Source organism: Chiloscyllium plagiosum, unplaced genomic scaffold (genome assembly GCF_037043375.1).
Source record: "Chiloscyllium plagiosum isolate Xiang-an unplaced genomic scaffold, Cpla_swu_hap1 HiC_scaffold_26, whole genome shotgun sequence".
In the NCBI taxonomy this organism is placed as follows: Eukaryota; Metazoa; Chordata; class Chondrichthyes; order Orectolobiformes; family Hemiscylliidae; genus Chiloscyllium; species Chiloscyllium plagiosum.
In genome coordinates, this window is record NW_028270164.1 from 11,113,233 (window position 1) to 11,129,381 (window position 16,149).

Here is a 16,149-nt window from a genome sequence, read left to right on the forward strand (position 1 = left end):
GAACCATTCCCAATTGTCACTGTTGTATATTTGCTTGATCTAAATATCATATCTAAAACACTGCTTCTTAACAAACTCAAACTATCAGAAACTTACCTGTAAATCATCAACTTCTGGATCAGTGGTGCTGGAAGAGCACAGCAATTCAGGCAGCATCCGACGAGCAGCAAAAATCGACGTTTCGGGCAAAAGCCCTTCATCAGGAATAAAGGCAGAGAGCCTGAAGCATGGAGAGATAAGCTAGGGGAGGGTGGGGGTGGGGAGAAAGTAGCATAGAGTACAATAGGTGAGTGGGGGAGGAGATGAAGGTGATAGGTCAGGGAGGAGAGGGTGGAGTGGATAGGTGGAAAAGGAGCTAGGCAGGTCGGACGAGTCCGGACAGGTCAAGGGGACAATGTGGAGCTGGAAGTTTAAAACTAGGATGAGGTGGGGGAAGGGGAAATGAGGAAGCTGTTGAAGTCCACATTGATGCCCTGTGGTTGAAGTGTTCCGAGGCGGAAAATGAGGCATTCTTCCTCCAGGCGTCTGGTGGTGAGGGAGCGGCGGTGAAGGAGGCCCAGCACCTCCATGTCCTCGGCAGAGTGGGAGGGGGAGTTGAAATGTTGGGCCATGGGGTGGTTTGGTTGATTGGTGCGGGTGTCTCGGAGATGTTCCCTAAAGCACTCTGCTAGGAGGCGCCCAGTCTCCCCAATGTAGAGGAGACCGCATCGGGAGCAACAGATACAATAAATGATATTAGTGGATGTGCAGGTAAAACTTTGATGGATGTGGAAGGCTCCTTTAGGACCTTGGATAGAGGTGAGGGAGGAGGTGTGGGCACAGGTTTTACAGTTCCTGCGGTGGCAGGGGAAAGTGCCAGGATGGGAGGGTGGGTCGTAGGGGGGTGTGGACCTGACCAGGTAGTCACGGAGGGAACGGTCTTTGCGGAAGGCGGAAAGGGGTGGGGAGGGAAATATATCCCTGGTGGTGGGGTCTTTTTGGAGGTGGCGGAAATGTCGGCGGATGATTTGGTTTATGCAGAGGTTTGTAGGGTGGAAGGTGAGCACCAGGGGCGTTCTGTCCTTGTTAACGGTTGGAGGGGTGGGGTCTGAGGGTGGAGGTGCGGGATGTGGACGAGATGCGTTGGAGGGCATCTTTAACCACGTAGGAAGGGAAATTGCGGTCTCTAAAGAAGGAAACCATCTGGTGTGTTCTATGGTGAAACTGGTCCTCCTGGGAGCAGATACGGCGGAGGCGGAGGAATTGGGAATACGGGATGGCATTTTTGCAAGAGATAGGGTGGGAAGAGGTGCAATCCAGGTAGCTGTGGGAGTCGGTGGGTTTGTAAAATATGTCAGTGTCAAGTCGGTCGTCACTAATGGAGATGGAGAGGTCCACTAATGGGGAGGGAGGTGTCCGAGATGGTGAAGTTGATGAATTGCTCAACCTCCTCGCGGGAGTACGAGGTGGCGCCAATGCAGTCATCAATGTAGCGGAGGAAGAGGTGGGGAGTGGTGCCGGTGTAATTACAGAAGATCAACTGCTCTACGTAGCCAACAAAGAGACAGGCATAGCTGGGGCCCATACGTGTGCCCATGGCTACCCCTTTGGTCTGGAGGAAGTGGGAGGATTCAAAGGAGAAATTGTTAAGGGTGAGGACCAGTTCGGCCAAAAGAATGAGAGTGTCGGTGGAAGGGTATTGTTGGGGACGTCTGGAGAGGAAAAAACGGAGGGCTTCTAGGCCCTGGTCATGGCGGATAGATGTGTAGAGGGATTGGATATCCATGGTGAAGATGAGGTGTTAGGGGCCGGGGAAACGGAAGTCTTGGAGGAGGTGAAGGCGTGGGTGGTGTCTCGAATGTATGTGGGGAGTTCCTGGACTAGGGGGATAGGACAGTGTCGAGGTAGGTAGAGATGATTTCAGTGGGGCAGGAGCATGCTGAGACAATGGGTCGGCCAGGGTGGTCAGGCTTGTGGATCTTGGGAAGGAGGTAGAACCAGGCAGTGCGGGGTTCCCGGACTATGAGGTTGGAAGCTGTGGGTGGGAGATCTCCTGAGGTGATGAGGTTCTGTATGGTCTGGGAGATGATGGTTTGGTGATGGGGGGTGGGGTCATGGTCAAGGGGGCAGTAGGAAGAGGTGTCCTCGAGTTGGCATTTAGCTTCAGCAGTGTAGAGGTCAGTGCGCCAGACTACCACTGCGCCCCCTTTATCCGCTGGCTTAATGGTGAGGTTGGGATTAGAGCAGAGGGATTGGATGGCTGCGCGTTGTGAGGGTGAGAGGTTGGAGTGGGGGAGGGGGGTCGACAGGTTGTGGCGGTTAATATCCCGGCGGCAGTTGGAAATGAAGAGGTCGAGGGCAGGTAATAGGCCAGCGCGGAGTGTCCAGGTGGATGCAGTGTGTTGGAGGTGGGCGAAGGGGTCCTCGGAAGGTGGGCAGGAGTCCTGATTGTGAAAGTAAGCTCTGAGGCAGAGGCGACGGAAGAAGTGTTCGATGTCATGGCGTGTATTAAATTCATTGATGCGTGGACGGAGGGGGATGAAGGTGAGTCCTTTGCTGAGGACTGATTGTTCGTCCTCAGTGAGTGGGAGGTCTGGAGGGATGGTGAAAACTCGGCAGGGCTGGGAGCTGGGATCTGGTGTGGGTGTGGAGCTGGGAATTGGGTCGGAGCCAGTACCTGGAGTGGGTGTGATGGTGGGGGGAATGGGGGTGGAGGCATGAGCAGGGGTAGTGTTCCCCTCGGGGTTCTGGGGGGTGGGGATAGTGACAGTGGGGTCTTTTGGGGGCGTGTCAGCAGAATGCAGGTGAGTGGCGCTGGTGGGGTCGGAAGTGGTGGCAGACACGGCAGTAGGGGTGGCGGAAGTCACTGAGCGTGTGGCATTGGCGATGATGTGAGGGCCGGAAGTGGCTGTGGGAGTGGCCATGATGGGGGCAGAAGTAACATCATCAATCAGCGTGGGGGTGGTAGCTGCATCAGCCGCATGGCTAATGGCATTTCCGAGGCCAGGGGAATCTTCTGGAATGTTTGAGGAGCACTGGTTATGGAGGTGGGTGGATAAAAGTTTGTTGTACTTACAGTTTTTGATGATTGAGATGGAATTGAAATACTGTTTGTTGAGAGTATGAATTCTCCTGAGGATGTAGTACAGAGCGGGTCCTTTGCAATTCTGAGAGAGTGTGGCCCTCAGCTGAGGCAGGGCAGACTGTAGAGAGGTTAGTTGCCGGTGCATTGCTGCAAGCGTGGACCGGAGGATCTTGAAGGAGAACTGTTGCTGGTGTTTTTGAATCTGTAGTCTGTACTGTTTGTCCTGTTCGGGTCCAAACTCTGCTGGTTCAAAGGTGGTCTGGAGTCCGTGTGGAATCATCAACTGCCTATATTAAGTAAGTGATTGTAAATCTCTTAAAATCAATAATAGGCGGTTGACAAATATCAGACACCAATGCAGGTCTGAAGACCTCCTCGTGAGTCTGCTCCTGGGCCTGGCCAAACTGGCCATCAACAGGTCCAGGCAGCGGGCCATGGAGGGGGTCGTCAGGGCCGACTGCCTGCCCCTCTTCCTCGGTTACGTTAGAGCCTGGGTGTCCTTGGAGAAGGAGCACGCGGTGTCCACCAACACCCTGGAGTTGTTCAGGGAGAGGTGGGCGCCGCAGGGAGTGGAGTGCGTTATTACCCCCTCCAATTCTATTTTGATTTAGTCCCTAGTTTTGATCACACAGCACTGCCCTTTGATGTGAAGGGCAGTGCTTGTCACTGGCCACTCGGGTGTTTTCCTATCTTCCTGGTGGTGGAAATTGAATAAAGATTCGTACACCTTATGTCTCTCACTGTGTCTCACACCTACACACACCAAAAAAAAAGAAAAAAACTTCAGACACCAAGGCCTGTGTACAAGAGGTACATGCTGCTAGTGCTCACTATTCAGCATCTCTGGGCATGCTCAATGTGGATACTGATTGGAGAGTGGAAGTTAAGTACCTTTGTTACTTCCACATTGAGAATTCTCAACAGTTAGCTTGTTTGGTGGGTTAATATATTAATATGCACATTTTCTATCTAAGTTGTAGTGTTAAAATGGCAGGCATTTAATCCCCTAAATTGGTAACTTATTGCTGCAATAACAAAATCATAATCAGAGCTGTACAATGTAGAAATCCCCTATGTTCCAACTCCCATGCTGACCAGATATCCTAAATTGATCTAGTCCCATTTGCCAAGGTTTGGCCATATATCTCTCAACCCTTCTTAGTCATATACCCAACCAGATTCCATTTAAATGCTGTAATTGTACAAGCCTGCACCACCTCCTCTGGCAGCTCATTTGATACACACACTATCCATTGCATGAAAATGTTGACTGTTAGGCCCCTTTTTAAGATCTTGCCCCTTTCACATTAAACCTGTGCCCTCTAGTTTTGGATTCCCCTGGCCCAGGGCAAACACCTTCCAACCCTGGCAACAACCTCAGAAATCTTTTCTTAACCATTTCTAGTTTTACCACATCCTTCCTATAGCAAGGAGACCAGAATTGCACAGTTTTCCAAAAGTGGTCGAACCAATGTCCCTGCCAATAACCACACATTAAAGCCAACTTAGTGATGTAACTGGCTTGTCCGACTTTCTTAATACAGTCCTCCAATGGAGGAATTGGATAGGAGTCCGATTTTGTAACAATGATGACCTTCCGATAACCCACACAGAATCATTGAGTCCTGTCCGGTTTGGGAACGAAGACAATCGGCAAACTCCACTCGCTCTGGCTTGGTTCAATGGTGTCCTTGTCGGGCATAGCCTCCACCTCCATCTGGACCTGTCTGGCTTTGAAAGGATTAAGCCAACAGAGATGATGTTTTATCAGAGCAGGATTCCCTACGTACAGTACAGTACAGTAGAGAAATCCCCTATGTTCCAACTCCCATGCTGACCAGATATCCTAAATTGATCTAGTCCCATTTGCCAAGGTTTGGCCATATATCTCTCAACCCTTCTTAGTCATATACCCAACCAGATTCAATAGCATTAGTCCTCCCCGTCTGATTCTTACATAAGACCTTATACTGCAGTAACAAATCTTTCAATTGCGTTCTATACTCCCGAGACAGATAGTTACTAACCTATGCCACTCCTTAAGGACTTCTTTGTTTTTTAAATCTATTTTGAGGCACATCAAAATCCATGGCATCCGGATATGATTCCTCATTCTGCAGGGCAGTAACTAACACCTGTTTCTTCAGATCTTTCTCTCTAGCATAATATGGTTTCAACATGTTTACATGACATATCCGATGCTTTTATTTTCTATCTGGCATCTTTACTAGACAGTCCATTTGACAACTTTTTCTCAATTTGATAGAGACCACTAAACCCGAGACTCACGTTTTCCTGAGAGGATGGCGTGTTAGTACTGTTACCAGTGATAGGAGGGGAAGGGATCTCCTATCACTGGTAATAGTACTAACACGCCATCCTCTCAGGAAAATGTGAGTCTCAGAGCTTTTATCTACCACCTGCTTCATTCTATACTGTGGCCTCTTTAGGAACTGTTTAGCTAACTCACCCACTCATTTAATCTCTCCCTCACCTCTGATTCATAATCTAAGTGTGAGATCTCCAATTTTGATCCTGTCAATTTTTCTTTGAAATTAATTAAGGGGCCTCTCACTTCATGCCTGAATATTAACTCAACGGAATTAAACGGAGTAGATTTGTTTGGGGCTTCTCTAATGGCAAGGTTCTTCAAATGCGGGAGTTGGCAACAAAGGTAGTGGTTGTATTACCACCTGTAGCTTACCCACCATTTGGCATGTATGACACATATGACAAAAGTTGACCACATCCAGGCCAATAAACATGTTTTTGTGGGGGGATCCAAGATGGCGGCGACCCAGTAAGACTGAGTCTATAGTGCTCCTCCCAAGACTTGGGCACAGTGGGTCACCTACCCCCTACCAAGCTCACCAAATCATTTATAAATCATTTTTAATAGTTTAGTAACTCAATTAGTTGTGTAATATTACATTTAAGCAACTTTATCCTAAGTTAAAATGACTAAAGGGAAGGGAGCCCGCAGCTCTCAGCAAGCAGGAACCCCTCCCCCACACTCTCCAGCTGCAGCAGAGGCGTCCACAGCCGCCCCGGGGGACTTACCAACAGTAGCAAGTCTTGCAGAAATGCTTTCCAAGCTTGACTCGAAGATTGATGCCTTTATCGTCGAATCCAGGAATCGTTGGGAATCGCTCTCGGCCGCGCTGCAGAAGCACGACCGTGAAATTGAAGAAATTCAACGCCGAGTCGGAGGGGCGGAGCTAAAGGCCGCGACCTCCGAGACAACCGCTCAATCGGCCGTGGATCAGGTCCGGACTCTCGAGCAGCGAGTCCGGACCTTGGAAAATCATATTGATGACCTCGATAATCGAGGTCGTCGAAAAAATATTCGTTTGCTGGGCCTTCCCGAACGGGAAGAGGAAGGCCAGCTTACAGCATTCCTGGAGCAGTGGCTGCCACAACTTTTAAATCTGCAAGCTGGATCAGGCCAGGTAAGGGTGGAGTGGGCCTACCGGGTCGCAATACGCGGGCCTGGCTCGAACCAGCACCCACGCCCGGTCCTGTTCCGGCTGCAGAGCTACAGGGAGAGGCAGATACTCCTAGAAGCCTCTAGAAATCTCGGAAAAGACCCCCAAGCTATGATCTACAAAGGATCCAAGATCATGCTATTTCAGGACTTTTCCCCGGCTCTGGTTCGAAAGAGGAAGGCATTCGACGAGGCGAAGAAGCGTTTAAGGGACTTAAATATACAGTACTCCTTACGCTACCCAGCGATGTTACGCTTTAACCATGAAGGATCTGTATATAACTTTGGATCACCAGAAAAGGCTAAGGAATTCTTGGACTCTCTCAGATAAACTGTAGGACATAATGGATGTTGGTCTGCCTTCCCCCCCCCCTGTTTTGGTTTATATCCCCTCCCTTTTTTTTTTCTCTTCTTACCTTATTGCTTAATATTATGATGGGGGGTGGGGAGAGGGATTTGATTTTCTCCCCCCCCCCCCTTGGAGTTGTTTTCTGTTATTATTTTATGTATATATGAGGGGTGTATGTATATGTGTGTGTGTGTGTATGTATATATATATATATGTATATGTATGTGTATGTATATATATGTATATATAAGCTGGGGGATTTGGTTAATGTTGGTGGGGGGAGGTGGTTACCTTATTCGATTTTACCTCTGTCTTTAGGAGCAGGGTTGTTTTTCCCTTCGTTATTTTGTATTATCATATTTAATTATTATTTGTTGAACTGGTAATTTTATAGTTATATGTTTATATATGGTATTAACATTACCAAATATACCCAGGTGTTGGTAGGGGTGGGGGTGGGGTGCTCACTGTTAACTCTAGCTTTGTATTATATTTGAATTTTCCTCATTTTATTGAGGAGTGCCTGGGTCAAGGGTGGGGCATTGGTTGGGAGAGGATATGAGGGATTTTTGGAGAGGAAGTGATGCCCCCTGGGAACAAGGGGGAAAGTCTCCACTTAGATACGTTTTATATCTTTTTTATTTAGAAATAGTTTTCTACTGTATTGTTGTGGGTGTATTAAAGAGGGTTTATTTTTGTAAATTTTACATGTTCCATGCTCGGGATGTTCTGGATAGGGTTCCCCCTCCCGAGGGGTCTCGGATTGGCCCAGAGGATTATGGTTGATCAATCGGTTAAGTGGTGCACCTGGAATGTCAAGGGGAGTAATTCGCCACTTAAAAGGAAGAAAATATTATCAAATCTTAAGAAGGAAAGAGTTGATATAGCTCTCCTACAGGAGACACACCTGTCAGACAAAGAACACTTGAAATTACGACAGGGCGGATTTGATCAGGCCTTTTTTTCTTCTTTTAGCTCAAAAAGCAGGGGAGTTGTTATTCTTGTTCGGAAGAATTTCCCTTTCAAAATCCTAAAGCAGATAAAAGACGAATCTGGACGATATATCTTGATTAAAGCTCTCATAAATGGAGAGGAATATGGGATTTTAAATTTGTACTGCCCCCCGGCACACCCCTTTAAATTTATAACGGAAGCCTTTTCAAAATTGATGGCTTTTGATGCCCGTCATATAATTATAGGGGGAGACTTTAATTGTATTATGGATCCGGAAATAGACAGGATTCCCAAGAGTACTGCAGGAGTATCTCCCAGATCTAGACAATTGATGGATCTGAACAAAGAATTAGGATTAGTAGATGTATGGAGATGTCTTCATCCACAGGGTAGAGATTTTTCTTTCTACTCTAATCCACATAAATGTCACACCAGAATTGATATGTTTTTTGCCCCCTCAATTTTTTTAAATTCCATATCATCCTGTAAAATAGGTAATATAGCAATTTCTGACCACGCTGCTGTATATATGGAAACTAAGGCGAGGAACAGTGGGACATCCCCTCGGCATTGGCGTATGGACCCCTTCTTAATGAAAGATAGTAAATTTGTAAAGTACTTCTCTCAAGAATTTAAAACTTTTTTAGAAATTAATTCAGGTACAGCTAGCAACCCGTCAATGATGTGGGAGACCATCAAAGCTTACACGCGAGGCTTGATCATCTCCTACTCAGCGACCCAGAAGAAATTAAAAGGAGAACAACAGCGTCTGCTTGAAGCCCGCTTAAAAGCGGCTGAAACAGCATACACTGATAGACCCTCTATTATTAAATTGCAAAGGATTACAGCTCTTAGGACAGCTCTAAATACTACACTTACTCAAACGGCTAAGAGGGAAATATTATTTGCAAAGCAAAGGTTATATGAATATGGCGACAAACCGGGTAGATACTTAGCATTTCTTGCAAAGAAAAAAAAGGCCCCTCAGACTATTATGTCTATCAAGGAAAGTACGGGTATTTTGACTCATGATCATAAAAAGATTAATGCGACCTTTAGAAAATTCTATTCTGAGTTATATAAATCACAGGATTGTGAAGATAGGGCGAAGAGGATGCAGTCATTTTTAAAAAATTTGACTTTTCCAGACCTAACTCCGGAACAAGTATCGGTCCTAAATGCTCCTCTTACACCCCAAGAAATAGTTGATGCAATTAGGCACCTTCAAAATGGTAAGACGCCGGGCCCAGATGGCTTTCAAGCTGAATTCTATAAAGAATTTACAGAAATACTGGTTGGTCCACTTATGGATATATATAACTATGCATATAGTCAGGGCTGTCTCCCGCCTTCGCTGAAAGAGGCAAATATCTCCCTTATCCTTAAAAAAGGAAAGGACCCAGAAGATTGTACATCATACAGACCAATATCCTTGCTAAATGTAGATTTTAAAATCCTCTCTAAAACGTTAGCACTGAGATTAGAAAGGATACTGCCACATATTATAAAGGAGGATCAGACGGGGTTTATTAAGGGCCGTAGATCATCCAATAATGTTAGAAGGGCTTTGAATATGATTCAAGCTTGTCATCAGGGAAAGATACCAGGAGTAGTGGTTTCATTAGACGCGGAAAAGGCATTTGATAGGGTCGAATGGTCATATTTGTTTTACACATTGGAGAGGTTTGGTGTTGGACAGGTGTTTACCAAATGGATCTCAACATTGTATAGTGATCCCAAAGCAGTTGTGGTTACCAATGGATTAGGCTCGGATAGCTTCAGTGTGGGTAGGGGCTGCCGTCAGGGATGTCCCCTCTCGCCATTGTTATTCACGCTAATAATTGAACCACTAGCAGAAGCTATACGAGCTGATCCTAATATAGTGGCCCCAAGGATTGGTACAGGTAAACATAAAATTACCCTTTATGCAGATGATGTTCTTCTATTCCTCAGTAACCCTTTGATGTCCATACCTTGCTTAATCCAAGTTATTAATACATTTAGTGCATTCTCAGGCTATAAAATTAACTTTTCAAAATCGGAGGCTATGCCAATGGGTGGCCTTGCTGTGATACCCCGCTTAGCGGACGGTTCCCTTTTTCCCTTTCGCTGGTCCCTGGAGGGTTTCTTATATTTAGGCATTTTTATTACCCCAGTATTTGGTCAGTTGTATAAGGCTAATTTTGTGTATTTATTGGAAAGGATAAGGCAGGACCTCCAGCGATGGGGAGACCTGCCAATTTCCTGGTTGGGTAGAATAGCATTAATCAAAATGAATATCCTGCCCCGTCTCCTATACCCTATGAGAATGCTTCCGGTGATGCTGCCGAGGACAGCTTTACGTAAATTATACGGCTGGCTGAGTTCCTTTATCTGGAACCATAGGCGGCCCCTCATTAAGCTGAAGAAGCTACAGCTTCCACAGGCAAGGGGTGGATTGGACTTCCCAGATTTTAGGAAATATCAATTAAGTTCCCTATTAAGTTATATAGCTGATTGGGTCTTGTCTGATCCACAATCAATCTGGTTGGACATCGAGGCTTCTCAAGTAAAATACCCACTTATTAACCTTTTATTCTCAGACAAGAGGAAAATCATTACAGATCACTGTAAAAACCCTATAATACTGAATACAATCAAGGCTTGGAATATAATGCGGCAAAATGAGGGTAATTCACACAAAACATCCCCTATGCACCGATAGTGGGAGCATGGGGATTCCAACCGGGGTTAACAGATGCCACTTTTAAACTCTGGAGATCTAGGGGTATCTCATGTCTCGGGGATTTATTTAAAGATGGGGTCCTGATGTCTTTCGGACAGCTGCGTCAGAAATTCGGATTACCCAATGGAGACCTCTTTCGCTACTTCCAAATTCGAGATTTTATACAGAAGAAGACTACGTTATTAGATAGTCTTTATAAATCCGATAGAGAATGTAGTGTCCTACGACCAGTGGGGGTATCTTCCGTCAGTAATATTTATCATTTGCTACATGATGAAGTATCGGGAGATATGGATAATCTGCTTAAAACATGGGATCAGGATCTGGGACTAGAAATCTCCACAGAAACGTGGAATGATATCTGGGAAAATGCTAGAAGAATTACTATTTGTAACAGAACCCAGGCTATCCAGCTGAAGATACTTCATAGGGCCCATATAGCACCGGTTCGATTGGCAAAATTCAAGGCAGGAGCATCTCCAATGTGTCCTAAATGCAAAATAGAGGTGGGCACTCTTGTACATTGCTTATGGACCTGTCATAAGATCCGTAGATATTGGACTAAAGTAGCAAGTACCCTGACAGAAATTTTAGGAATGGAAATAAAAGTGTACCCCGTATCTCTCCTCTTAGGCTTTTCGAACTTTCCCTCCCTGGACACGTACGGGAAGAGACTATTTTCTATTCTTTCTTTCTGTGCAAGGAAAAATATTTTGATGAACTGGGTGGCGGAGGGCCCCCCTGGACTTTCAAATTGGCACAGACTAATTATGGAATGCATTCCCCTTGACTTCCTTACAAATATGGTGCACCGAAAGACAGAATTATTTTATAAAATATGGCAGCCCTTTTTGAATTACATAAATACAGATATTTCGGCTATCCTAACAAGGGCTTTTATTTAATTGAGACTACAAACCTGGCTGGTCCGCGGCCCCTCGGGGGAGGAATCCCGCACGAATACGGGTTTTATCATATCTGATGTTAACACATCCCGAGCATGTAAGAGACTTAAATATACACCCTGGTTAGTTGTAGGTTAGATTAGTAGATAGTTGAGTTTTGTTTGTTTGTGTTTTTTTTTCGGTTTTTGTTTTTTTTTCTTTTTTTTTTGTTGTATTGTTTTTTTTTGTCAAATTTTGGTTATTGTATATTTGAGCTAATTGTATATCAATGTTTATATCTGAGAGTTTTGTTTATTTTTGTAAACTTGTAAAAATGTTAAATTTCTAATAAAAATATCTATTAAAAAAAAACATGTTTTTGTACCTTAGCCTGAGTCTTTCGTACCCCTAGGTGACCTCCTACAGGTAGTACATGTGCTACCCCTACCACCTGTCTGTATGCTACTGGTAACACAATCTGGTGCACTTCAGTCCATTTCTCCTCTGCACTAACCTGTCGGGGACTCCATTTCCATCTGAGGATTCTATCTTCCAGATAATAACCCTGTAGAATATTCTGTCTCCTTTTCAGAGTAGACATCCACATATATATGTCTTTTATTGTCTTGTTTTGTTGTTGCAAGTCTCTTAGCCTTTCAGAACTAAACACTTCTGTCTAGCCCTCTGTTCAGGTTTTTCCTGCACCACTATGTCAAACAGGGTGTCCGCTAACTGAACCTCAACTCCTTCATCTTTCTCTTTACTGTTTGCTTAATGCTGTGACTTATAATAGTGGGATTTGGTTACCACACAGTCTGGGAAAATACCAGAATATTTCTGTTTAAACTCTTCAGTTTCTTGGTCTTCCTCAGGCTTCTCTACAACAAAGGTTGTCACTCCCACCTTGGATCCTGTTAAATCATTCCCAAGAATAAACTGAATTCCTGGAACTGACACTCTGTCAATCACTCCCACTGTAACTTCTCCTGCAGCTCCTGTGTTCTTCTTGGGGTCTCCTTTACTACATTTATTAATGCCACTGTCTTTGCTTCTTTTACCACATCTTTTCGCAAAGCGCCTCTAATGACCAGCACTGTATTTTTAAGTGTCCCACTTTACCACAGTGGAAACACCGGAGGCCTTTCACCTCCTTTCCACCCTCTTGGGCTTCTTTTTTATCCTGTCATAAATTCTTATCAGTGTTCTCTACTCTCGGTTTCATAATGTAGGATCTCCCAGCTACTATCCCTCACCGGATGAAATTCTGGCCAGAAGCTTGTCTTTTGCACCAAGATGTACTCATCTGCTGTCCTTCTCACTTCCTGAACTTTGTTCCTCCATGTGAATTCTTACCATCTCTGGAAATGAGTTTTTAAACTCCTCCAGCAGAATAATCTCTTAGAGCCTCAAAGGGCCTATCTATTTTCAAAGCACGCACCCGTCGATCAAAATGATTGTCTAATTCTTTCAAATTCAACATAAGTCTTACCTGGTTCCTTCGTGTTTCTGGTACCAATTCATAAGTACTTAAAATGGCCTGATTAACCTCTTCATAATCTCTTGACCCCTCATCTGACAGTGCGACAAATACCTCACTAGCTCTGCCTACCAGGTTAGTCTGAATTAGCATTACCCATAAATCCTCAGACCACTCCATCTGCCTAACCAATTTTCAAATAAAATAAAGAACGCTTCAATATCTTTCTCAAAATGTGGCAGAGTTTCACATTTGTATATACCATTACCTTCTCAATTTCCATCCTGTTAACTTGCCTTTGCTGACTAAGTCGCAACTTCAAGTTCAAATTCTCTCTGTCTCTCCCTTTCTTCTATCTCTCTTTGGTCAGCTAAAAACCTTCTCTCTTTTTCCTCTCTCTCTGTTTATCTTCAACTACAATTGAGAAAATGGAGTTAGAAGTGCAGTAGAGGTAGAAAAAAAAAACTGTTTTTCTGATACACTTAAGCGTTTGAGTAATTCCTTTAAAATTTCAGCTTTACTTTTGTCCTTGGTTAAACCCAAATCTAACTTATTTGCTAATTCTAAAAGTATGGCCTTTTTTCTTTCCTTCTAAGCTTTCTTGGCAAATTTGAGAATCATCTTCGAATCCCAGAACCTCTTTAGCAATTTTAAAAGAGCCATATCTCTCACTTTTAATTAAACCAACTACAAGTCACCGAAATTAAACGAATTGTCTCACCTATGTTTTATTTAAAGATCTAGGACACTTGCCTGCAAGTGTTTAAATCTGCTGGGATTTTTCATACTCCCAAATCTATCTAAACCAGTTCAAATCACAAATCCTAGCCCCAAACTGTTCAAATCCCAATGACGAGACCCCAAACTGTTACGACACAGGGTGAACCCCTCTTGCTTAATTTAAACCAGCAACACAAGATTTATCCCATGCAGTAATCTGTGAAAATGCGAGGCCAAGAATTAGGTAAAGTAAAAATGACAAGTTTATTTCTGAAAAGTATAAACAGAACAATTAACTACTATTTACAACTCCTTCTGCTAACCTATCTTTTATCTTCCCCTTCTACCATACCAGTCCAATAAAACTCCCAGATTAAGATTTATCAAAATTCAGCTTTTCAAAAACCAGGCAGATGTCAAATCATCTTTTTTCTTCTTCTTAGGGATTTCTGCTTCGCAGGCTACTGATCAATAAAGGCACCTTTAAGAGAGCTATTCTCTGTGCAGTATGCAGATGTCATTGGCTTGGCAGTTCTCCTCCCAACTGTTCAAATTTCCCCAGTCTTACACCCCCAAAGCATTGGATTGTGTCATTGACAAACTTAAAAGCAAACATATAAAATGCAAACTTGATTGGAGTTTGGTATTTTTCAGGGTATAATTTAAACTGATTGGCCTAATCCAAATCTGTTTTGTCATTTCCAGGCAAGCAGCTAATCCAGCCTTCAACCAAGTGTTATGTTATTACCTTATTCAGAACACTTGGTGCTGTATCAGGTAGTTCTGCGAGCTTTTAACTCTCAAAAAGGTACAGTACACCCACATCTCCATAACAAGTCTCTTTAAAATCTACAGGAAGTCCCTAAGAAATATTAACAGGATTTCAAAGAATTCATTTAAATGCAGAGAACACCAGCTAATCACCTATTCTAAAATGTCAACACTCTTCAAAAGCATTGATAGCTACTGGGCAATAATGACAGCAAACTGATATGTCCAAATTATTTTCAAGTTGATTTTAAGGAGGTTGTTGATTATCCATAAACTATATAGAATAATTTGGTTACCAATTTTCATTTTCCTCTATATATTATAAACTTCACTGTATAAGCAAAGTACACTAAAACTAAAACAGAAAAAAAAAGGGGGGGGGGGGGGGGGGGAGGGGAAGAAATACGACTTACCAGAGAAAAACAATGTGGCACAGGGCTCTGGCACAGTCTCTCCCTGCTGCTCAGAAGGGAAGGGGGAAGAGGAGAAAGCAGTAGTCATTGGGGACTCCATAGTTGGGACAGATAGGAGGTTCTGTGGGGATAAGAGACTCACAGTGTGTTGCCTCCCAGGTGCCAGGGTACGTGAAATGGGGATTTAAGGCAGAAATTCAGGGAGCTAGGACGAACAGTTGTTGTCTCTAGTTTGTTGGCTGTGCCACGTGCTAGTGAGGCGAGGAATAGGGAGAGAAGAGTTGAACACATGGCTACAGGGATGGTGCAGGAGAGAGGGTTTTAGATTCTTGGATAATTGAGGCTCTTTCTGGGGTAGATGGGACCTCTACAAGCAGGATGGTCTTCATCTGAACCAGAGGGGTACCAATAGCCGGGGGGGGGGGGGGGGGGGGGGGGGGTGGGGGGGCGGGGGTGGAGAGAAGAAATTCACTAAGGCTATTGGGGTGGGTTTAAACTAATCCAACAGGGGGATGGGAACCAAAATTGTACTTAGAGTATAGAAAAGGTTGAGACTAGGGAGGTTCAAAATCAAGTTTCAGGGACACAAGATGGCACCGGCAAGCAAGAAGTTGAAGTAGACACCCTTCAAATCAATTCCAGGAGCATCCGGAATAAGGTGGGTGAACTTGCAGCATGGGTTGGTACCTGGGACTTCGATGTTGTGGCCATTTTGGCAACATGGATAGAGCAGGGACAGGAATGGTTGTTGCAGGTTCCAGGCTTTAGATGTTTCAGTAAGAACAGAGAAGATGGTAAAAGAAGGAGAAGTGTGGCATTGTTGAGCCCAGCCAGGTGTTAGACTAGGAAGTAGTCTTTAAATCTTTAAAACATCATTGTCTACAGGAATAGTGCCAGAAAACTGGAGGATAGTAAATGTGGTTCCCCTGTTCAAGAAGGGGAAGAGAAGTAACCCTGATAATTATAGACCAGTGAGCCTAACTTCAGTTGTTGGTAAAGTCTTGAAAAAGGTTATAAGAGATAGGATTTATAATCTTCTAGAAAAGAATACTTTGATTAGGGATAGTCAGCACGGTTTTGTAAAGGGTTGGTCGTGCCTCACAAACCTTATTGAGTTCTTTGAGAAGGTGACCAAGCAGGTAGATGAGGGTAAACTGGTTTTGGTGTATATGGATTTCAGCAAGGCGTTCGATAAGGTTTCCCACAGTAGGCTATTGTACAAAATGTGGAGGAATGGGATTGTGGAGATATAGCAGTTTGGATCAGTAATTGGCTTGCTGAAAGACAACAGAGGGTGGTGGTTGATGG